We start from the raw sequence: 23,488 nt of genomic DNA, 5'->3' as shown, positions 1-23,488 counted from the left end.
CCTCATAGTTTTTTGCAATGTAGTAGGCGTGTTTGGGAAATGACACCTCTGGTTTCCATTTTTGGGTTCTGAAGCGCCGACGGGCATGATCTGGGGTTATCCCCATCCTGTATCTGGCCTTGGTTTGAAAAAGTTTATAGTCATTCATTTGCGGCTTGGGCATTTCAGCTGCCACCTCTGCTAAAGGTCCACTGAGTTGTGGCCTTAATTCCACCATGTATTGGTCTTTGGGGATGCTGTACCCAAGACAGGCTCTTTCAAAATTTTCCAAGAAGGCCTCGGTGTCATCACCTGCCTTGTAGGTGGGAAATTTCCTGTGCTGTGGAGCAATAATTGGCGCCGGGTTGTTAGGGTTGGCTGGCACATGCAGCCCAGCTTTTGCCATCTCCAGTTCATGTTTTCTCTGTTTTTCCTTCTCTTCATTCTCTTTTTGTTGTTTTTCCATTTCTTTTTGGTGCTTTTCCATTTCTTTTTGGTGCTTTTCCATTTCTTTTTGGTGCTTTTCCATTTCTCGGCGGTGGGCCACCTCTTCTTCTTCTAGTTTTCTTTTGTGTGCTGCCTCTTGGGCTGCCTGTTCTCTTTGGAAGGCTGCCAGTTTGATGCTTTCTTCCTTTTCTTTCATCTCCATCTGTCGCCTGTGTTCAGCTTCTTTTAATTGGTCTTCGGCCTCCATTTTTGTCCTGGTAGACATGGTTTCTGTTTTCTTGTGTTGGGGTGCCCTCCGGTGTTTCTCTTTTGAACTGCAGGCTCTGTTGCCTCCTGAAGTCTGCCTAGCAACAGTGCTTTTTTTCCCTTTCTCTCTCTAGCTAATGTTCAATGAAGGGAAACCAGAAAAACCACTTTATTTGCATGCATATAAGTGCTGCTACTTGCCTCCTAATGGGAGGGCTATTGCATGACAAAAGACCCTTAACAGTCTTCTCGCTTAACATGCAAACCACAAACTGCTAGAGAGAGCAGAAAAAAAAATTCTCTCTGGTTCCCTTTTAAAACCAAACTGTTTCTCTCTGCTAAAAAGCCCTTAGCAGAGAAAAGAAAAATATAATATTCCTACTGGCTTCTGGATTCTGTCTATATCCCACCTCTGCCACCATGTTATAACCTTATTCCCAGATTCTGGACCTTAGCGTCCAAAATATGGGGGTTAGCATGAAAACCTCCAAGCTTAGTTACCAGCTTGGACCTGGTACTGCTGCCACCACCCAAAAAATTAGAGTGTTTTGGGGCACTCTGGTCCCACTGAAAAACCTTCCCTGGGGACCCAAGACCCAAATCCCTTGAGTCTCACAACAAAGGGAAATAATCCTTTTCCCCTTCCCCCCTCCAGATGCTCCTGGAGAGATACCCAGACACAAGCTCTGTGAAACTACGCAGAGTGATTCCCCCTCTCCGTTCCCAATCCTGGAACAAAAGCACTTTCCTCTTCACCCAGAGGAAATGCCAAATCAGGCTAGCAATCCAACACACAGCTTTCCCCTTGATTTCTTCCTCCCACCAATTCCCTGGTGAGTACAGACTTAATTTCCCTGAAGTAAAGAAAAACTCCAACAGGTCTTAAAAGAAAACTTTATATAAAAAAGAAAGAAAAAATACAAATGTTCTCTCTGTATTAAGATGATACAACACAGGGTCAATTGCTTAAAAGAATATTGAATAAACAGCCTTATTCAAAAAGAATACAAATCAAAGCATTCCAGCACTTATATTCATGCAAATACCAAAGAAAAGAAACCATAGAACTTACTATCTGATCTCTTTGTCCTTACACTTAGAAACAGAAGACTAGAAAATAGAACTACTTCTCCAAAGCTCAGAGGAAACAGGCAGACAGACAAAAGACTCAGACACCCACTTCCCTCCACCCAAGGTTGAAAAAATCCGGTTTCCTGATTGGTTCTCTGGTCAGGTGTTTCAGGTGAAAGAGACATTAACCCTTAGCTATCTGTTTATGACAGGGTGTAAGCAGGGTCTGAATGAGCTCTCCCCTGACGCCTAGTGATGAGCTGGGGGGAAAAGACTACAGGAGCACACAGTATTCTGCCTAGATATTCAGCAGATGGAGCTGCTTTGCCAGTGTGATCAATTTTGGCTTATTTTTGGTTATAAATCACATTAGTATTGAATGCAGAAGTAATGAAGTGGTGTTATCCTTATTGTACAAGTAGAGGGCTGCAGAGGGGGTTCACCCTAAACTGAAACTCTCTTGCTAAGCATGGGGGAGAGATGCCAAATGAGATGGTGTGTGGGTAGTTGTTCCTGTCTGGTGGTGCAGATGCTGCTTAAAGAGGGCTAGAGGCCAATTCCTCCCCTCCCCCCAGCATTTAAAGACAGATCTGATTAGGCTCAGTGGAGTCTGAGTTCCGTGTTTCTGTTCAGAGATTACCAGTGCTGACATGACTGATGAGTAGGTCTAGGGCCTGAACCCTAGACCTAGTGTGGGAGCACTGCTGCAGTGAAAGCCAGCACAGAGACTGCACCAGCAGTGAGGTTCCCTGCTGCTGGGTGAAATCACTGAGAGCTGGGCTATGTTGCAGAAATGCAAACTGGATCATTGCAAAAGGGACACTGAGCAGCAGCAGTGATAAGGTAGCAGAGGTGGTAGTTGAGCGGTATCAGCAGCAGAGAGAAAACAGCAGCAGCCATGAGCCAGTTGCAGAGGCTGCAGCAGTAGCAGAGACATTGCTCAACATCCTCCCCTTCAGGGATGGGAGGTGAAGCTACGTGAATGCACCTCTGAACTCTGGGGCTTTGCTGGCCAAGGACAGCAGCTGTGAGTGGAGTGGTGCGGACGGGGAAGGGAGTGGCGTGTTAATGAAATATTTATTTGTTGGACTTTCACAGTGCAAGGTGGGAAACTGAGGCAAAGGACACTGCTTGACATATTTGGGGTGCGGGAGTGGGGGGGACTGAAATTCACATGCTTTTGGCTCATGTTTGTGGCATTTTCACAGATTAAAGCTGGGTTCTCTCTCCCTGCTAATAAAAGTTTTCCTTTCTTATACACATGCTTGTGAGCAGGGAAGTATTGCCTCCTAGATGCACCCAGGGTTAGTTTTGGGCTTTGTATTGTTAAAAGGAACCTCATGGTATTGAATCTGGCCCTTGTTGCTGCTGACTCCCCCTGCCAGAAGGATCACACCTACTGTCATAAACAGATGGTTAAGGGTTAATGTCTCTTTTACCTGTAAAGGGTGAAGAAGCTCAGTAAACCTGGCTGACACCTGACCAGAGGACCAATAGGGGGGCAAAACACTTTCAAATCTTGGTGGAGGGAAGTCTTTGTTTATGCTTTTTGTGTTGTTCATTGTTGCTCTTGGAGCTAAGAGGGACCACACGTACACTCAGGCTTTCCCAATCTTTCAGAATCAGTCTTTCATGTTTCAAACTTGTAAGTAGTAGCCAGGCAAGGCGGATTAGTCTTATGTTTGTTTTCTCAACTTGTGAATGTGTCTTTTTGCTGGAAGGATTTTTACCTCTGCTGTAACTTTGAATGTAAGGCTTGGGGGGACTCCCTCTGGTCTATAAGAATCTGAATACCCTGTAAAGCATTTTCCATCCTGATTTTACAGAGATAATTTTTACCTTTTCTTTCTTTATTAAAAGCTTTCTTTCTAATAACCTGATTGATTTTTCCTTGTTTTAAAATCCAAGGGGTTGAGTCTGAACTCACCAGGGATTTGGGGGAAGGGGGACAGGAGGGGGGATGGTTAATTCCACCTTGTTTTAAGATCCAAGGATTTTGGATCGGTGTGAAGCCTCTCAAGGCAACCCAGGGAGGGGAAAGTCTGGGAGGAAAAGAAGGGGGATGGTTAATTTCTCCTTGTTTTAAGACCCAAGGGGTTTGGGCCTAGTTTCCCCAGGGAAGGTTTTGGGGAAACAGAAAGTGTGCTGGATGCTAAATTCTGGCTGGTGGCAGCATGCCAGATTTAAGCTAGTAATTAAGCTTAAAAGTGTTCATGCAGGTTCCCACTTTTTGTACCCTAAAGTTCAAAGTGGGGGAAAAGCCTTGACACCTACAAATCTCATCTGTATTGCAGAATGGGATTTTATAAACAGGCCTAAACTAGAGACATGACAGTTGATAAGGATGCTCCAAGCTCTTGGGATGCACAGGGGAGGGCACAAGGAACCTTTTGTCTCCCACTCCCGCCCCCTTATTTCCCAAAGGGAGACTGGGGAGTCACAGTCCCTGCACTTGTGAGAGTGTAACGCCAACAGACCTTTCTCGTTGACAGGATTGAACCAGGGACCTCTGGAGCTTAGTTCATGAGCTAAAAGCCAACCAGCTGTTAGTTAAGGCTGTAGAGCCAACTCATTAATCTCTCTCTCTAAGTGGTCTCGGTGCCACTAGATGGGACAGAACCCCACACTCAGGAGGTGTGTGGGTTACATGGGCACCAGGGCTGATCCTCCATGTTTCCCAAAAGGGGCGTGGAAAATGCACCAATGCAGTTGTTAAAAATGACTCATTTCTGGACCAGTCCTTGTGTCTGTAGACTTTGTGACATACACAGAGGAAATGAGTGTGTGGAATAATCATGTGACTAGCACTGTAACATGCCCCTCATGAGCCATCCCAAAGTCCTGCCAATCAGCCGTCTCTGAGTATGGGAGTGCTGCCCACAACTACAGAGTTAAGGTGGAGCTGGGTTTTTCAGTTAAAGCAGGAATTCAACCACTTGGTTATATATGAAAAGTGCAGCATAAATTCCCCAGAGGTACAACATTGACTGCTGTGGCACTTAAACAGTTTTCTGAGAACTTACAAGTAAATTGATTAAATTGTTTGAGTTAATTAGTTTGGTTTTTTTTAAGAAATGTATCACCCTGACAGATTTTCTTTGTCCCTGATGATCTCAGTAAGAATTCATAAAGACTCTTCAAACTCCTCCCATAGTTAAAACTCACTCCAAATCTTGTCAGTAGGCTTCACTTGGGGAAAATAGGAGCTGAAGAATACTGTTCTTTGACAAATAGAAATCCATGAAGAACTGTCCTCTTTCAAAATGGTTACCATCACCCCCTGTAAACCATGGCAGTGATGTCAAGCTGCCCTCAGTTAATATGGTGGGCCCTGGCACCCTAGAAAAAAAACATCTTTGCTGAAAACTGCTGTTTACTCTTACTGTGAACAATAGAAGGAAGTAGGCATTTTGAAAGAGGGTGCCTTTGCGAAGCAGCAGCTTCCATTTCATTGAGAACAATGGAAGAATGTAACACCATGAGGGCAAAAATGATCAAACCTTATGTTCCTTTAAAAAATCAGTTTGATTTAAAATAGAATTTCCAATTGCAAACACTATTCTGCAGTACTCATAATTAACAACTGTACCTTTCACTGATGGTCCTGATCATAATTAACCATATTGTAGAGCAATTGCATGACATCAATGTGGGGCAGAGTTAAGGTTGTTCAGGTGCCTTAATGGTTCATTTCCATAATTTAACATAATTGGATTTCTCTTTAGCTGTAATTCTGAATTTTCTGGATTTTTAATGCTCATTTTAGGGATAATTATAACTTTCTTATGATGTTTTTACCATACAGTTTAACTTAGTTTTTATCTGGGGATTTATAAAATCTTTTATAGTTCCCTGTGCAGATGGGATTGGGATTGGGTACCTGGCTTTACACATGGCACAATATGAAACAAATTCCAAATGCATTTTTAGATACATAAACACTCCTACACTGTCTTGTCTGGAACATATGTGGCTTATATGACATACATGGTGATAGAGGGTGCTATAAAGAGATCAGTATGAGTCTGAGATTGGTCCATTATGCATGGTAACACAAAAAGGTTCTAAAAAAACCTTATTACCACATCATGTTATACCATCTTGTAGCCATATATGGCACATATTTTACAAGAAACTGTTTAGGAAGCGATATTAAAATTGCCTTGGGATTAAGTTTCATATCCCTCCAAATGTAAGGCTTCTTGGGATGAAAGGTAGTGTTTATAAATTTATTATTTTATTACTTTCATAATAATGCAGAATTACAGTGAACTGCAGAGAGTACACATATCAAACCACTGCTTTAAACAGGAATAGTTTCTTACTGCTGTGTCCATCCTGGCTACCTTCTGCTTTCAAGATACTATCTGCTTTTTTCCCTAAGAATATCAGAAGATGATTTTATTTTTCACAGATTGAAAGTAGCTCTGCTTAGATCTATTTTTTAATAATTTTTTTTCAAACCAACAGAAAGACAGAACTTGACTTTACTGTGCTGTACAAGTTGCAACTAAGGGACCATCAGAGCAAGATGTTGTTAATTATTAAATAATGTACATGAAAACTTAATGAAACATTAGGTGTGCAAGCAACTGGTTCATCTGTGGAAAACTGCTCAACTGGCAATGTCACAGGGTGCAGAAGTATGAAATGTTTTTTTTCTGAAATGAGGCCTAAATTCCATAGCATATTAAATGAAATATTTCCCCCTACTTACCAAAGGCCTACATCCAGTTGAAATGAGCAGGAGTGGGCCCTTTACATACATTTGGATAGGCAGACAATTAGCTCTCTGCTTGTTTTCAGCTATAAAACTCAAATTTTTCTGACTTCAGAGACATCTTGAAATCAAGCCTTGTCTAGCTGAGATTAACATGGATGATTTACATGTAGTACCATTCCTGCCCCTACAGCTGTTTGGGAATGTACCAATGTGGCTACACAAGGAGCTTTTTAGCTCTTTAAAAAACAAAAGGGATGCATACAGGGAATGGAAGGAGGGATATGTGACCAAGGATGTATACATAGGAATAGTACGAGCATACAGGGACAAAATCAGGAAAGCCAAGGCAAAGAATGAGTTACTGCTGGTAAGGAATGTTAGAAACAACAAGAAGGGGTTGTTTCTACAAATGCGTCAGACAAAAAAGAAAGACAAGGATGGTGTGGGTATGCTGCTCAGTGGAGGTCAGGTTGTCAGGTGTCCAGTTTTCGACTAGAATACCTAGTCGAAAAGGGACCCTGGCAGCTCTGGTCAGAACCACTGACCAGGCCTTTAAAAGTCCAGTCTGTGCTTCAGCAGGGCAAAGGTAGGCTCCCTGCCCGCACTGGCTCTGTGCGATTCTCGGAAGCAGATGACATATAGCTGCAGCTCCTAGGCGCAGGGACCATCATGGAAGCTCCAAGTGCTGCTCCTTCCCCCCTGAATGCCAGCTCCGCGGCTCCTATTGGCTGGGAATCACAGCCAATGGGAGCTGTGGGTGTGGTACCTGTGGGTGCAGGCAGTGCATGCTGTACAGAATCACCTGTCCGCCCCTGAGCCTAGGAACTGAGGGACATGTCGCTGCCTCTGGGGAGCCCCTCAAGGTAAGCGCCGCCTGAAGTCCACTCCCCGCACCCTCTCCTACATCCCAACCCCCTGCCCCAGCCCAGAGCCCCCTCCTGCACCCCAGCCCTGAGCCCCCTCCCACACCCCCTCCTGCACCCCAGCCCAGAGCCCATTCCCACACACAAACTTCCTCCTGGAGACCACACCCCCATCTGCACCCCGACCCCAGCCTTGAGCCCCCTTCAACACCCAAATTCCCTCCCAGAGCCTGCACCTCTCCCACACCCCAACCCCCTTTCCCAGACCAGAGCCCCCTCCTGCATCCCCAAACACTCATCCCCAGCCCCCACACCTCCAGCCAGAGCCCCCTCCTCCACCCTGAACCCCTCATTTCCAGCCCCACCATGGAGCCTGCACCTCCAGCTGGAGCTCTCAACCCCTCCCGCACCCTAACCCCCTGCCCCAGCCAGGTGAAAGTGGGTGAGGGAGAGCAAGCGACGAGGGAGGGGTATGAAGTGAGTGGGGGCAGGGTGGGCCTCAGGGAAGGGGCCGGGCAGGGGCAGGGCAATGGTGTTTGGTTTTGTGCGATTAGAAAGTTGGTAACCCTCAGTGGAGAAGGTAAGCTAATAACGGAAGATGATAGGAAGGCAGATCATTAATGAAGATACTGTTCAAAATCTTCATTAATGATCTGGAGGATGGCATGTACTGCACTCTCAGCAAGTTTGCAGACAGCACTAAATTGGGAGGTTTGGTAGATACACTGGAGGGTAGGGATAGGATACAGAGTAGGGTGACCAGATGTCCCGATTTTATAGGGACAGTCCCGATTTTTGGATCTTTTTCTTATATAGGATCCTATTACCTCCCACCCGTGTCCTGATTTTTCACACTTGCTATCTGGTCACCCTAATACAGAGGGACCTAGACAAATTAGAGGATTGGGCCAAAAGAAATCTGATGTGGTTCACCAAGAACAAGTGCAGAGTCCTGCACTTAGGATGGAAGAATCCCATGCACTGCTACAGACTAGGGACCGAATGGCTAGGCAGCAGTGCTGCAGAAATGGACCTGGGGTTACAGTGGAGGAGAAAAACAGCATTTTGGGCTGTATAAAAGTAGGGGCATTGCTAGCAGATCGAGGGATATGATCATTCCCCTCTATTCAACATTGGTGAGGCCTTATCTGCAGTACTGTGTCCAGTTTTGGGCCCTACACTACAAGAAGGATGTGGACAAATTGGAGAGAGTCCAGCAGAGGGCAACAAAAATGTTTAGGGGCCTGGAGCACATGACTTATGAGGAAAGACTGAGGGAACTGGGATTGTTTAGTCTGCAGAAGAGAAGAATGAGGGGGTATTTGATAGCTACTTTCAACTACCTGAAAGGGAGTTCCAAAGAGGATGGTTCTAGACTGTTCTCGGTGGTAGCAGATGACAGAACAAGGCGTAATGGTCTCAAGTTGCAGTGGGGAAGGTTTAGGGTGATGAAGCACTGGAATGGGTTACATAGGGAGGTCGTAGAATCTCCTTCCTTAGATATTTTTAAGTTCCGGCTTGACAAATCCCTGGCTGGGATTATTTAATTGGGGATTTGAAGGGTTAAAATCCATGTGCATTTTATATAACAGCCTGGTATATGGATTGTGCCAGCTCTTCTCCAGACCCAAAGTCCAGAGTATGGTCAAGGGACCAGAGGCCTAGCAAATAGTGATCAATTAAGAAAAAGCTGGGGTAAACAGAAAGCCTTGCTTGCTAAGATAGGCCTGGTCAGCAAGTTGCCAAGTGTTGGAGCTAAGAACTAAATAATTGTCTTATTCAGAGTTGCAGGTTAAACAAAGAATCCCTGTTTCTATTGTGTTTGTTTCTTCTGTAGGGAAACGTTCTTCCCACAGATCTAACCTTGAGTTTATGAAAAGTTGGCATATGTCAGTATAAGATATGGCATCCTTCCACCTCCCTTCCAAGGGACCAATGCCTTGCCTTTAGACACACAGAAAACAATTTTTATTGCCATATACTTTCACTGTTTCTTTGCGTTAATCCATAGGAATGTACCTGTTGGACAATCAAAGGTGTTGCTCCGTTCCTATGGACCCCAAATCAGAATTCAACATATATATTTTATACTAATATTTTATCAAAGTATTTATTAATTATTAACTTGCTAACGGAAGACCATGGGCAGAGGCATTATGTAACCTGTTAACCATTGGCTAATGTGCTAACTTTTCTTGTTGCAAAACCTATCCCGGGGTGTGGAACTGCCTACCCCGTCATTTTCCCCTGCCCATGGAAAATCTATATATTCTATTGTAATCAATTAATTGACAGTGTCTCTGAGCCTAATAAGCAAGGTGACACTCCACCAGCACTGTGTGTAATAAACTCCTATGCTTGACCTCTACACAGTGTGGCTTTATGTCCTTCAGGATTGATCCTGCTTTGAGCAGGGGATTGGATTAGATGACCTCCTGAGCTCCCTTCCAACCCTGATATTCTATGATTTACAATGTCACCTGAAAGTGAGAACTGACATTCACATGGCACTTTTGTAGCCAGTGTTGCAAAGTATTTATGCCCCAGATATACTAAACATTTTTATGTCCCTTCATGCTGCAACCACCATTCCAGAGGACATGCTTCCATGCTGATGATGTGCATTAACAAACAATACATTAATTAAATTTAAGACTGAACTCCTTGTGGGAGAATTGTAAGTTTCCTGTTATGTTTTACCAGCACATGTTCGTTTTAAGAACACTTTCACAGCAAATCTAACAAAACGCAAAGAAGGTCCCAATGTGAGATTTCTAAAAATAGCTACAGCACTCCACCCAAGGTTTAGGAATCTGAAGCGCCATCCAAAATTTGGGAGGGAAGAGGTGTGGAGCATGCTTTCAGAAGTCTTAAAAGAGTAACACTCTGATGTGAAAACTACAGAACTCGAACTACCAAAAAATAAAATCAGCCTTCTGTTGGTGGCATCTGACTCAGATGATGAAACTGAGTATGTGTCGGTCCACTCTGCTTTGGATTGTTATCAAGCAGAAGCCATCATCAGTATGGATGCATGTCCTGTGGAATGGTGATTGAAGTGTGAAGGGACATATGAATCTTTAGCACATCTAGCATGTAAATGTCTTGCAATGCCGGCTGAGGTGAACACCTGTTCTCACTTTCAGGTGACATTGTAAACAAGAAGCGGGCAGCATTGTCTTGTGCAAGTTGTAACGCAAGTTATTTGTCTGAGCGATTGGGTGAAGTAGGACTGAGTGGACTTGTAGGCTCTAAAGTTATACATTGTTTATTTTTGAATGCTGATTTTTTGTACGTAATTCTACATTTGTAAGTTCAGCTTTCATAATAAAGAGATTGCACTACAGTACTTGTACTAAGTGAATTGAAAAATATTATTTCTTTAGTTTTTTACAGTGCAAATATTTGTAATCAAAAATAAACATAAAGCAAGCACTGTATACTTTGTATTCTGTGTTGTAATTGAAATCAAAATATTTGAAAATGTAGAAAACATCCAAAAAAATTTAAATAAATGTTGTTTTATTACTATTTAACAGCGCAATTAATCACAATTTTTTTAATCGCTTGACAGCCCTACTATTAATGGAATGATGTCATATTGGAAGGAGGTCTCAGGTGGGGTTCCACAAGAATCTGTTCTAAAATTCAGAGGGATCTTGATAAATTGAAGAACTGGGTTATAGACAACAAAATAAAATTCAATTAAGACCACTGTAAAGTGCTACAGTTAGGGTAAAAATCAGTTGCACAAATACAGGATGGGCAATAACTGGCTTGGCAGAAGCACTGCTGAGAAGGATCTGGGAGTTGTGGTGGATCACGACCTCCACATGAGTCAACAATGTGCTGCTGTTGCAAAAAAAGCAAATGCAATTTTAGGTTGCAGTAACAGAGACATAGCATGTAAGTCACAGGAGATGGCAATACTATACTACTTGGCGCTGGTTAAGCCTCAGCTGGAGTAGTGTATCCAATTTTGGCCAGCAATGTATAGAAAGGATGTAAAGAAACTGGAAAGGATCCATAGAAATGCAACAAAGATGATCAAAGGGATGGAAGGCAAGCCATAGGAGCAAAGGCTGAAGGAACTGGGTATGTTTAGTTTGGAAAAGAGTAGATTAGGGGGACATGACAGTGGACTTCAAATATTTGAAGGCTGCAGTAAAAAAGATGGAGAAAAGTTGTTTTCTCATTCCACACAGGGCAGGGCAAGAATCAATGGGTTCAAACTACAACATAGTAGATTTAGATTTAGATTAAATCTCAGGAAAAATTTTCTAACTGTAAGAACAGTAGGACAATGAAACAGGCGCCTAGGGAGGTTGTGGAAGCTTCTTCACTGGACGTTTTCAAAAGGAGGCTGGATAGCCACCTGTCTTGGATGGTTTAGACCCAACAAATCCTGCATCGTGGCAGGGGGATAGATTAGATGACCCTTGAGGGCCTCTCTAAACCTATGGTTCTATTAACCTTGGCAAGGCTTATAGAAGCACATACCTAAATCTGCCTGAAGTAGAATGCAAGGTTAATTTTTTTACCAGATGAACTTGATTTGTGCTAAAAAGTGAGTTATGTGAGGAAGATGCTGATGTCCTCCTAAAAGAGGTGGTATGATCTAGTATTGCTCATTTGTGCTTTCGGGTGTAAGTGACCAGATTCTAGAGAGACTCCGTGAACTCTTTGCCCTATAAATATATGTTGGAGAATAGGATTATCCATGTAATACCGTGCGCACCCTGTAGGAAATGCATCAGATACAGCAGGAGCAGAGCTGGTAGATTTATTTAACATATTCTGTGTAAATTGGGAGTTAATTCTAGAGCTGGTTGCATCTACACTGTGCTGTGTATTGATGGATAGTCAGAGGTGAATTAGTCATAAATAGCAACATCCAAGCCTGATAGTTCTAGAGGTTCTGTTGCAGAACATAGGGTAGGCAGCACATATGGCATAAGACCAGTGGTGGTGGTTGTGCTGTCTGGAGATAGCTTATATATGACAACATGCATTCACAATTTGATAGATGCATTTTAATTTCAACTCTTTGATTTAAATTAAAACTTGTTTAGGCCATGACAATAAATGTTAACCTGGATATTAGTTACTAAAATAAGTCATTTGTTATTGAATATCTGTGGCTAAGGACTAACGTCAATTAAAACCAAATTTTAATCCGCATCCTCATTAAGTTACCTACTGGACCCAATCGGCTCAGTCCCTCAGTATCGGAGGCTGTTGTGGGCATCAGGTTTGTGTTAATGGAGCAGTGCATGCACCGTAGCTATATCTGTGAGGATGTTACTGCCTCTGGCTTGGCATAGAGGCTCCCTTGTCACTTCCCAGGCAGCTTGCAGGAGGCAGGCTGTGGTGCAGTTGAAGGGTGGGCACCGACAGGTATTTTCTACTCAGGGTCTGCCTCCAAAAGCAGCAGTGCTGGTGGATCTTAGGTCTTCCATTGTGGAGAGAAAGTCAGAGTCTGCGGCTGCACTCTGCAGTGCCTAGAATAGGATGAGGGGAGCGGTATTCACAGTATGAAAGGGTGTGGGTCTGAGTGCACACACCTCCTGCGCAGTGCTGACCTCTAGTACACCCTAGGGTGTCATAGATGGTAGAGACCTGGCCACATCACTAGGGTGGGGTGAGAAGAGTCTCCAAAAGCCCGTCATCCAACCCCAGCTGCTCCAGACTTGGACACGCCCAGCCCCACCTCCCATCTGTAACTCGGGTCCCTTTCTGGGGTTTATAGCACATTGCTTCCATACCATGTCACGTTGAACACAGCTGGGGTTAGATCGAGTGTAATGAGTCAAACACCTGTAAATTCAAATTACCTGTGGCATGTTCAGTAACATACAAGAGATAAACTGAAGGCTGAGTTCTGTGCCCATTAATGCCCCACTTTTCCAATTGCTTATAACTTTGGAAAACAAATTATTTTTGGGTTCCACTTAGAAGTGGGTTATTTAAGAAAGTCTGAGAAAAATTAGTTCAGCCTTTTCTGAGTTCTGCATACACACACTCTGTGTACTCTTTATGTTCAGAGAATTTGTACACATATGGTTTAAATGGCTAAACCAATTTTGTTCAAACTTTGGCATTTTCTGTGTTTCATTTGTAGATTGAGATCTTAGGAACAAGCCTTGTTTTTGAAGAAAATTGGTTCAGTATTTGTAAAGTTCTCAATATTGAAAATAGTACTTAGCTCCTAGACAGCATTTTTCTCCTACCTGTCTCAAACCAGTTGATCCTCAAATGTTTTTATACATGCACAGTAGGATTCGCTGCTATGTTTTTGCTTGATCTCAGTTGGCTAGTGCAGTGGGGAAGCTCTGGAACACTTTGGCCACGTCTACACTAGCCGCCGGATCGGCGGGTAGTAATCGATCTATCGGGGATCGATTTATCTTGTCTATCGGACTACATGGCATGTGCACTGAGAGAGAGAAGCACTGAGAGTTCCAAGCACATTTTAAGCTAAGTTTCAGCACAAACACAGTGTTGGCGTATAACCGAGAGACCAAACCTCTGCTGCTACTGCTGGAGTGAGGGGCGGGGAGGAGTGCTGGGCAATGCCGGGTCGCAGTCCACCATGCCAGTGCTATTATGGTTTTGGTTTAACACAGAATCACAGAAGGTAAAGGTGGAAGAGGCCTAATAATTCACTTGGTCCATTCCTTGCCCACGCTGGACAATTTCCTGCTGCAGATGCTGCCTGTTAGCTAGTTTTAAACCTCTCAGATGAAAGACTTTCTGCTCCTTCTTTCAGAGGATTTCCCACTGTCTGGTGGATCTAACCAGGGTTTTCCTGCGTGGCCCATATACGAAGAGCTTAGCAAGCATTGTCTCCCTCTAGTGATCTGTGTAACCCCCTTTTGGAGTTTGCATGCTCCTGGGACACTGAACTGAGTGTGTAGTGGTTCTACCCACTGGACTACAGCAACAATGGCGACCAGAGCCTCCAGACACCATTCCCAGCCTTCTTCGGGTCCAGGGTGCTTCGGGGGCAGAATGCACTGGAAACTCCCACAAAAGCCAATGTGGAACTTTGACTGGAATAACGTTTCTAGACAGTTTGCTGGGCCAGTGAGGAGTTAGGGCTGCTCAGCCCTCAGTGGGAGGGGACAGGGTGCCCCAGAGACCAAAGGACTGGTTTTGTTTCACTTTTGGGCTGGGAGAGGAGCAGCACAGCCAGGGGAGTCTGTAATCAACTCTCCCTCCCAGCAAAAAGAGAGACACTGAACTATTGTGAAATGGTGCGTGACTGGGGAGCGCCTGCCCTGAGAAGACCTGCAGGGAGGGAGGCAGAGAACTCACTTGGTGCTGGCTACATAGAACCTCCAAGAGCTCCCACCCAGGGAACCGGGAGAGGACCCTGCCCCACCGAAGGCTGAAGACACTGTAAGGGAACCCCTTTCTTTTGTGTAAGCCAACCAACATTCACAGCTCTGCAGCACTCATCACAGGTATCCTGAGCATCCCACTTCTGTGAGAAAGTGCTAGGGAGGGAACTGGGGGTCATGTACATTGGTGAAAGCAGAGAGGTGGGGAATTTCTTATGCTGGTGATGTTTTAGTATTTTACTTAATCTTAACCATCTCCTTTCCTAGAGCCTTTGTTTCCTGTCCCGTGTTGTATTGTTCATTTTGAATGTGGCATTTCATCACTTGTGGCTTGTATTAATGTTCTGTGGTGTTTGTGGGATGGGTTCCATTCCTTGTGAATAGAGGAGCAGTGTTAGCCATTTTCCCATGGGACAGCACCCCTTGTGTCCCACACACAAAGAGGACTCACCCTATAAAGGCAGAGAAGACATCCCATAAAGAACCGAGAAACCAACCCATATGAGCAGCAGGGAGAAATCACTCTCAGGAGTAAGCACCAGAATGGAGGCTTGAGCCAGATCTCAGGAGCAGGGTGACTAGATGTCCAGATTTGATAGAAACAGTCCCAGTATTCAGGGCTTTGTCTTGCAGGTGCTGTTTACTCACCACTCACTGTTCCAATTTTTCACACTTGGTATCTGCTCACCCTGCTAGGGGTGGATCTATAATGCCATGTGTCATTACACTGTAGCTGTGTGCGCATCTCAGGCACCACTGCTGGAGTGTTTTCCCTAGCGGTGCCCTTCAGGGCAACGACTCATGCTCCCTGGCTTCCCTTGTGCTCTGAGCTGAGGAGAGAGGAGCAAGCCCTTCCCATCATTCAGCTCCTTTTTATTATCTGTGGTTGTTGGTCGGAGCATGTACTGGGCTTGCAGCCCTCATTCCTCTGTGAACACACACAGTGTATAGTCAGTCATCTAGGTGTTAGCTAGTGCTACTTGTTTTGGTTCATGTGGACACCTTTTCCTGTTCCCAGGGAATGAGAATCTCCTGTATACATCAGTGGCGTAGCTAGGAGTAGCTCTCCTCATGCATGGCGTTGATTTCTGCCCAAAGATTCATTGTTCTGGAAATTTGGGTAAAGATGCTTCAGTTGTTTCAAGTGTACAAGAATATGGGAGTAGAAATAATTTTCACCACTATAAAATAAGTCTTGCTAGCTGTTTAAAACAAGAACCCTGCTGTAAGAAACCAAAGGGAGCATAAAGATGAACTAGGACAGGAAATGTGTCTTCATTGATGAGACATCTCTCATAGACTCATAGACTTTAAGGTCAGAAGGGACCATTATGATCATCTAGTCTGACCACCTGCACAACACAGGACACAAAATCTCACCCACCCACTCCTGTAACAAACCCCTAACCTATGTCTGAGTTATTGAAGTCCTCAAATTGTGGTTTAAAAACCTCAAGGTACAGAGAATCCTCCAGCAAGTGACCCATGCCCCATGCTGCAGAGGAAGGTGAAAAACCTCCATGACCTCTGCCAATCTGCCCTGGAGGAAAATTCCTTCCTGACCCCAAATATGGCGAGTGGTTAAACCCTGAGCATGTCAGCAAGACTCACCAGGCAGACACCCGGAAAAGAATTCTCTGTAGTAACTCAGATCCCAACCCCTCTAACATCTCATCACAAACCACTGGGCATATTTACCTGCTAATAATCAAAGATCAATTAATTGCCAAAATTAGGTCATCTCGTCATACCATCCCTTCCATAAACTTGCCAAGCTTGGTCTTAAAGCCAGATATTTCCTCTCCCTCCGTAATAATTATTTCTTTGATATATTTATAAAGAGCAATCATATCCCCCCTCAGCCTTCTTTTGGTTAGGCTAAACAAGCCAAGCTCTTTGAGTCTCCTTTCATAAGGCAGGATTTCCATTCCTCGGATCATCCTAGTAGCCTTTCTCTGTACCTGTTCCAGTTTGAATTCATCCTTCTTAAACATGGGAGACAAGAACTGCGCACAGTATTCCAGATGAGGTCTCACCAGTGTCTTGTATAACGGTACTAACACCTCCTTATCTTTGCTGCAAATACCTCGCCTGATGCATCCTAAAACCGCATTAGCTTTTTTAACAGCCATATCACATTGGCGGCTCATAGTCATCCTGTGATCAACCAATACTCCAACGTCCTTCTCCTCCTCTGTTACTTCCAACTGATGTGTCCCCAATTTATAACCAAAATTCTTGTTATTTACTCCAGTTTACAAGGTCATCCAGATCTTCCTGTATAATATCCCTGTCCTTCTCTGTGTTAGCAATACCCCCCAGCTTTGTGTCATCTGCAGACTTTATTAGCACATTTCCATTTTTTGTGCCAAGGTCAATAATAAAAAGTTTAAATAAGATTGGTCCCAAAACCGATCCCTGAGGAACTCCACTAGTAACCTCCCTCCAGCCTGACAATTCACCTTTCAGTATGACCCATTGTAGTGTCCCCTTTAACAAGTTCCTGATCCACCTTTCAATTTTCATATTGATCCCCATCTTTTCCAATTTAGCTAATAATTCCCCACGTGGAACCATATCAAATACCTTACTGAAATCAAGGTAAATTAGATCAACTGTGTTTCCTTTAGCTAAAAAATCTGTTACCTTCTCAAAGAAGGAGATCAGGTTGGTTTGGCACGATCTATCTTTCGTAAAACCATGTTGTATTTTGTCCCAATTATCATTGACCTCAATGTTCTTGACTACTTTTTCCTTCAACATTTTTTCAAAGACTTGGATACTACAGATGTCAAACTAACTGGCCTATAGTCGGATCACATTTTTTCCCTTTCTTAAAAATAGGAACTATGTTAGCAATTCTCCAGTCGTATGGTACAACCCCTGAGTTTACTGATTCATTAACAATTCTTGTTAATGGGCTTGCAATTTCATATGCTAGTTCCTTTAATATTCTTGTATGAAGATTATCTGGGCCCCCCGATTTAGTCTCATTAAGCTGTTTGAGTTTGGTTTCTACCTCATAAGTGGTAATATCTACCTCCATATCCTCATTCCCATTTGTCATACTACCATTATCCCTAAGCGCCTCATTAAAGACTGAGGCAAAGTATTTGTTTAGATATTGGGCCATGCCTAGATTATCCATAACCTGCACTCCATCCTCAGTGTTTAGCGGTCCCGCTTCTTCTTTCTTTGTTTTCTTCTTATTTATATGGCTATAAAACCTTTTACTATTGGTTTTAATTCCCTTTGCAAGGTCCAACTCTACATGGCTTTTGGCCTTTCTCACTTTATCTCTACATGTTCTGACCTCACTAAGATAGCTTTCCTTGCTAATCCCTCCCATCTTCCACTCCTTGTAGGCTTTCTGCTTTTTCTTAATCATCTCTCTGAGATGCTTACTCATCCAACTTGGTCTACAACTCCTGCCTATGAATTTTTTTCCCTTTCTTGGGATGCAGGCTTCTGATAGTTTCTGCAACTTTGACATGAAGTAATTCCAGGCCTCCTCCACCTTTAGATCCCAAGTTCTTCAGTCCAATCCACTTCCCTAACTAATATCCTTAGTTCTTTAAAGTTAGCCCTTTTGAAATCAAAAACTCTAGTCACTGATCTATTTTTGTTTATCCTTCTATCTAGTTTGAACTGAATTAGCTCATGATCACTCGAACCAAGGTTGTCCCCTACAATCATTTCTTCTATGAGGTCCTCGCTACTCAGCAAAACCAAATCTAAAATGGCATCCCCTCTTGTTGGTTCAGCAACTACTTGGTGAAGGAATCCATCAGCTATCACATCCAGAAAAATCTGAGCCCTATTATTATTACTAGCACTTGTCCTCCAGTCTATATCTGCAAAGTTAAAGTCTCCCATGATCACACAATTCCCATTTTTATATACTTCATTAAAAACATTTACAAGTTCTCTATCCATACCCAAATCGGATACTGGCAGTCTGTAGCACAGTCCAAGCACTATCTCAGGTGAGGCTCTAGTAGCTTTTGTTCCCAATGTGATTTTTGCCCAGATAGACTCTGTCTTATCCATTCCATCCCTTCTTATTTCTTTAAAGTTAACCTCATCATTGATGTACAATGCTACTCCATCACCTTTGCCTTTATTTCTGTCTTTCCTAAACAGCACATAGACTTCAATACCTGTACTCCAGTCATGACTACTATTCCACAATGTTTCTGTTATCCCTATAATGCCCGGTTTCACTTCCTGCACCAGTAACTCTTGTTCCTCCATTTTGTTACCTAGGCTCCTCGCATTATTGTACAAACATCTTAATTTTTGTTGTTTGGCTTCACTGACATTCTTTACCCGATTAGGCCCAGACATTCTACAGCCAGTATCACCTATTAGAATGGTATCTACAGTACCCTTCCTCTGTATGTCCATTCTCCTACCCACAGCTGTATACTTCTTGCTTTGTTTTCTTCCCTCTCAATGTTAAAATCTGGCATCGAGATTACCTGGACATGTCCCCCAATTCCTAGTTTAAAGCTCTCTTAATCAGTTGTGCCAGCCTCCATCCTAGAAGTCTATTTCCCTCCTTACTCAGGTGAAGTCCATCCCGAGAGAACAGTCCTCTGTCCATGAATGCTTCCCAGTGGCCATACATCCCAAAGCCCTCCTTATAGCACCACTGCCTGAGCCATCTGTTGATCGCCATAATCATGTCCTCGTGTGTTCCAATATATTTGGTCTAATATGACTGGATCTGAGCTTTCCAAACACATGCTGAGTTGAGCAGTGCATTGTGCATGGAGTATTTTGCAGAGTTGATATTGTGTGTCACGAGGGAGGACTGCCATGTGCATCAGCATGACTAATCTGCTTGTGTAGTGAAATATGTACTGAAGGTGCGGTTGGCCTGTGATGTTGGCCTGAAGGAGGCAGCAGCTCAGTTGCTCCTGTCCTTATAAGGTGGTGGGGGAAGCCATGACTGGCTTTGTAAGGTGAATCGGAGCAAAGGTCTCCTTGAGGTCACTTGACTGTGCTCTGTTGGCTGTGGCATGTGCAGGAGTGTGCAGTGAGTCCCGCTGGTTCCCCATCATGCTGAGTGCACAGCAGGCGAAGTTTCATCCCTCTATGAAGCTCCTAAAGCCCATCAGACAGGTGTAACTTCCTGCACACCTTCAAATGTGCCTACCACAGGTTGCCCACCTGCCCCTGTGTTACTCTAGCAGTTGCCAATGTGCTGCCCCCAACACAGCCCTCAGTCCTGAAAAGGGAAGCCCCTTGCTTCAGAGTTTCTTTCTCCATTTTTTTTAACCTCCAGAATGACACAGGATCCCTGGCTACATCCCCAGGTGGCCAGGCACGCTAACATGCAGCTCTGGGTGAACAAGTCCCCTCCCTGCCTTAAACCTTGTGAGCTGCAGAGCTCCTAACCCCTTGGAAGTGTGCCACAGCTCTCCCAAATGCTTGGCACTTCCCTTCGTTTCCAGAGCTGGTTGGTTCAGGGCTTGGAAAGGATTCCTCCCCATCCTCCCCAGTCATTTGTATCAGCACATAGCACAACCTGACAATAAATGCTACTGAAATCATACCTTATATTGAAAATGTAACTGTGCTACATGAACATGCTATTGTCACTTGATAAAAAATGAATTCAAGGATAGGATAGACCACATGTTACTGGTACTCAAGACAGACTCACAAACTGATTGTTTAAAAGGTAGAATCTAGTGCTGATGCTAAATGAATAAGGAAGCCAACTCTGTGCCTGCCGAAGGGATAGTGCCAAGGGAAGAGAAATGAACTCTGATTCAAGAGAAACGATCTCTTAGTGCAATTAAATATCATAGAATCATAGGACTGGAAGGGACCTTGAGAGGTGACCTAGTCCAGTCTCGGATATGTGTGGTATTGCGTATTTATTTTTTAAAAATCAACAATAGGTGCATGGAAATGTTCTCTGCTTTTTGAGTAAGATTGTTGTCAGTGAAGAAACAGTCTGGCTTTCAGTTTATTTCCATATCAGTTTGCTGCATCAGTCTGCCTGCTACACTCCCATTCTTGGTGGCAATAGCAAACTGTATGGAGATCTTTCTTCCATTAAGTTCTTATGGGCTCAGTGATCTTACATGACTTACATCTGCATTGATTTACCGGCTATCTCTTTATTCCATTAGCAAGCATGTTTTGCTTTTAATACAACTGACTCTACATATTTCAGTAGCGCACAGTCCATGAAATACAATGAGCATGAAATCTCTGTGGATGACAAAATGAGAAAATAAGTTATTAGTAAATCAGTCAAAGAACAGTGCAAGTATAGCAGAAGTGAATGTTAATTAATCCTCAGTATAAAAAGTGTTTTTACATGTCATCTACCGTTCAAATCAACCTCTCTTCTATTTTCCACTGTCACTTCAGTCTTGCCTGGATTTAACTTGAGCCAGCTGCTCCTCATTCGGTCAGTGCTTTCCTGTAGGCACTTGACATCCTAGTAGTGACATGGTTTCATTCACTGAGAATGAGTTACAGACCTGAGTATCTTCCCCATAGTGTTGGCAGCTGAACTTGGGGCATTTCACTCTCTTGCCTAGTGGCCTGATGCAGGTATGGACGAGAAGCGAGGATACTGCGCAAGTCTGTGGGACCCCTCATGTGCAGTGCGGTTTCATCTCTACTCTGTTACGCTGGAGAGGAATGATTGGAGCCACTCTAATGCTGGGCCCATTTACTGCTACATCTTGTGGGCAGGTTAGCAATACTTTGTGGCCAACTGTGTCAAAGGCTGCAGAGAGACCCAGCAGTGTGAGCATGGAGATCTCACCTGCATGCATGGCCATGAAGAGGTCATGTTAGAGCCACTAGAGCTAACTCTGTGCTGTGTCCTCCTCTGAACCCTGATGTGAGGCCTCCAGGATACTGCCCAGTATCACATGGTGTTGGAGGATGGTGGGTGCTACTGCACAGTCATGGGAGGTTGAAGACGGGACAGTTTTTGGAGAGATCTTCAGAGCTGAGGATTGGTTTCTGGAGGGTTGGGTGAGCTGTTGCATTTTTCAAGGAGTCTGATAGCTGCACTTCTCAGAAGGAGGCATTGTCTATTGCCATTAGCAGTGGACATAGTTGTTCTTCAGTGGCTTTCACCAACCACAAGGGGCATGGAGCCATTTCACAGGATTGTGGCACTAATACTTTTCCAAGTTTCTTGAGCTTTTGCAAGTACAATTGGGCCACACTCAGTCGGGGGTGATGGGGCAGATAATATGATCTGGTTAGGATGCTCCTCCAGTTGTTAAGCACATGCTCAAGGTCTCTCCTGAATTAGAGTTTAAACAAGATAAATACTCATCAGTTCATGCATTCATCAGGTGAGATACACCAGGTATTAAAATAAATTCTGATATGCTAACAAAATCATAGACTGAATAATTGTATGGGAGGATTTATACCACTTGTGAGCATGTTAATAATGTTGTAAGCATAATAATTGCAGCCATGGAATACACAGAAAATTGGTATTTGTTAGAGGCTTGCAGACTTCTGTTTAGTAATCTAGTTCCTCTGGAACAGCTGCTATTGTCCCAGTGATTTCAGATGTTTTCATTCAATTTCCAATAAAAAACCATAGTTGCATAGCACCACCACACACGTGTGTTTTCTTCTCCCCGTTTGTGGGAACTCTACAGTGGACTGCGAGATGGGTACCTAAGCTGCACTCTTGTCCTCTGTGACCAGCTGGGGAGCAGGTCTCACAAACACAAGCAGGGACAGTATTCCCAGGTGGCACGTCTCATTGTTATTGCTAGGTATGTGATGCTGTCTGATCCTCTAGTCAGCCACATTACTGATTTTCCTCTGGCAAAATGCATAGAAAAGTGCCTTTTCTCTCTGCCCTTGGTTCTTGAATGCACTCAGGATCTTCTCGGTGGGGCTGTTAGTAGGTCCTTGATCTTGGAGCCAACATAGATCTCTGAAGCTGCTCTAAACTGCACCCTGCTCCAGCCAGCTACCTCTTCCAAGGAATCTCCTTTCTCTGAAAACCCTCTACATTGGGCCTTAGGGGTCAGATGGGAGCCAGTTCTCCACCTCCTTCATGCTGGGGGCTGCCCCTTTGGGAATATCGCTCTCTGAGGGACCAGTTCTGAATTTACCATCTGTTGCCAAGACATTTGTCTTCATTTAGTTGCAATAGTGTAACATTTTAAATTGACAGCAGTTTTTACATCTAAGCAATGTCTCCTGAGGACACAGCTTGTTTTGAAAATTCTGAGTCCTAAAATATTCCATTTGATTTTCTGCTAGGTTAAGATTATCCAGTGCAAATATTGGGGAATTGTTTTGAGCGTGCCTTATCGAACATAAACATATGGCAAAGTGTGTGTGAGATTTTTTAAAAAGGTCAAAAGAAGACACTCCATTACACGCAGTCCGCCCCTGGGGAGAGGATGAGACGACAAATAATGTGTGACAGATGTTGGTCATGTTGGTAATGCACACCTGGAAGGTGCTCAGGGAATGCAGTGATGAGTGCAGCATAAAAAACAGAATATAACAGAACAGTTATCCCAGGTTGGGTGGGTGAGGGAGGGAGTTGTTTGGCAGAAGGTATAACAACCTTTCACTATCAGCATTTAAGTGACCATCTTTACCACACTTTCTCCCACAGGAACATGTGACCAAACTCCAAAAAAGGTAAAAGGAAATAGTTCCCTCTTCCCCTGACTGCAAACACATCAATAATCTGGCTGTTGCCACCTTCCAGCAAAAGTTTACAGCCTCCTTTCATCAAAGTAGTGTGAAGCCTCCACCTCCTGTTTGACTCCTCACTACGCTTGGATGACCACGTA

Source organism: Gopherus evgoodei, chromosome 4, assembly GCF_007399415.2.
Source record: "Gopherus evgoodei ecotype Sinaloan lineage chromosome 4, rGopEvg1_v1.p, whole genome shotgun sequence".
Classification (NCBI taxonomy): domain Eukaryota; kingdom Metazoa; phylum Chordata; order Testudines; family Testudinidae; genus Gopherus; species Gopherus evgoodei.
The sequence above is the reverse complement of the archived record's forward strand: the minus strand, read 5'-3'. Positions refer to the sequence as shown.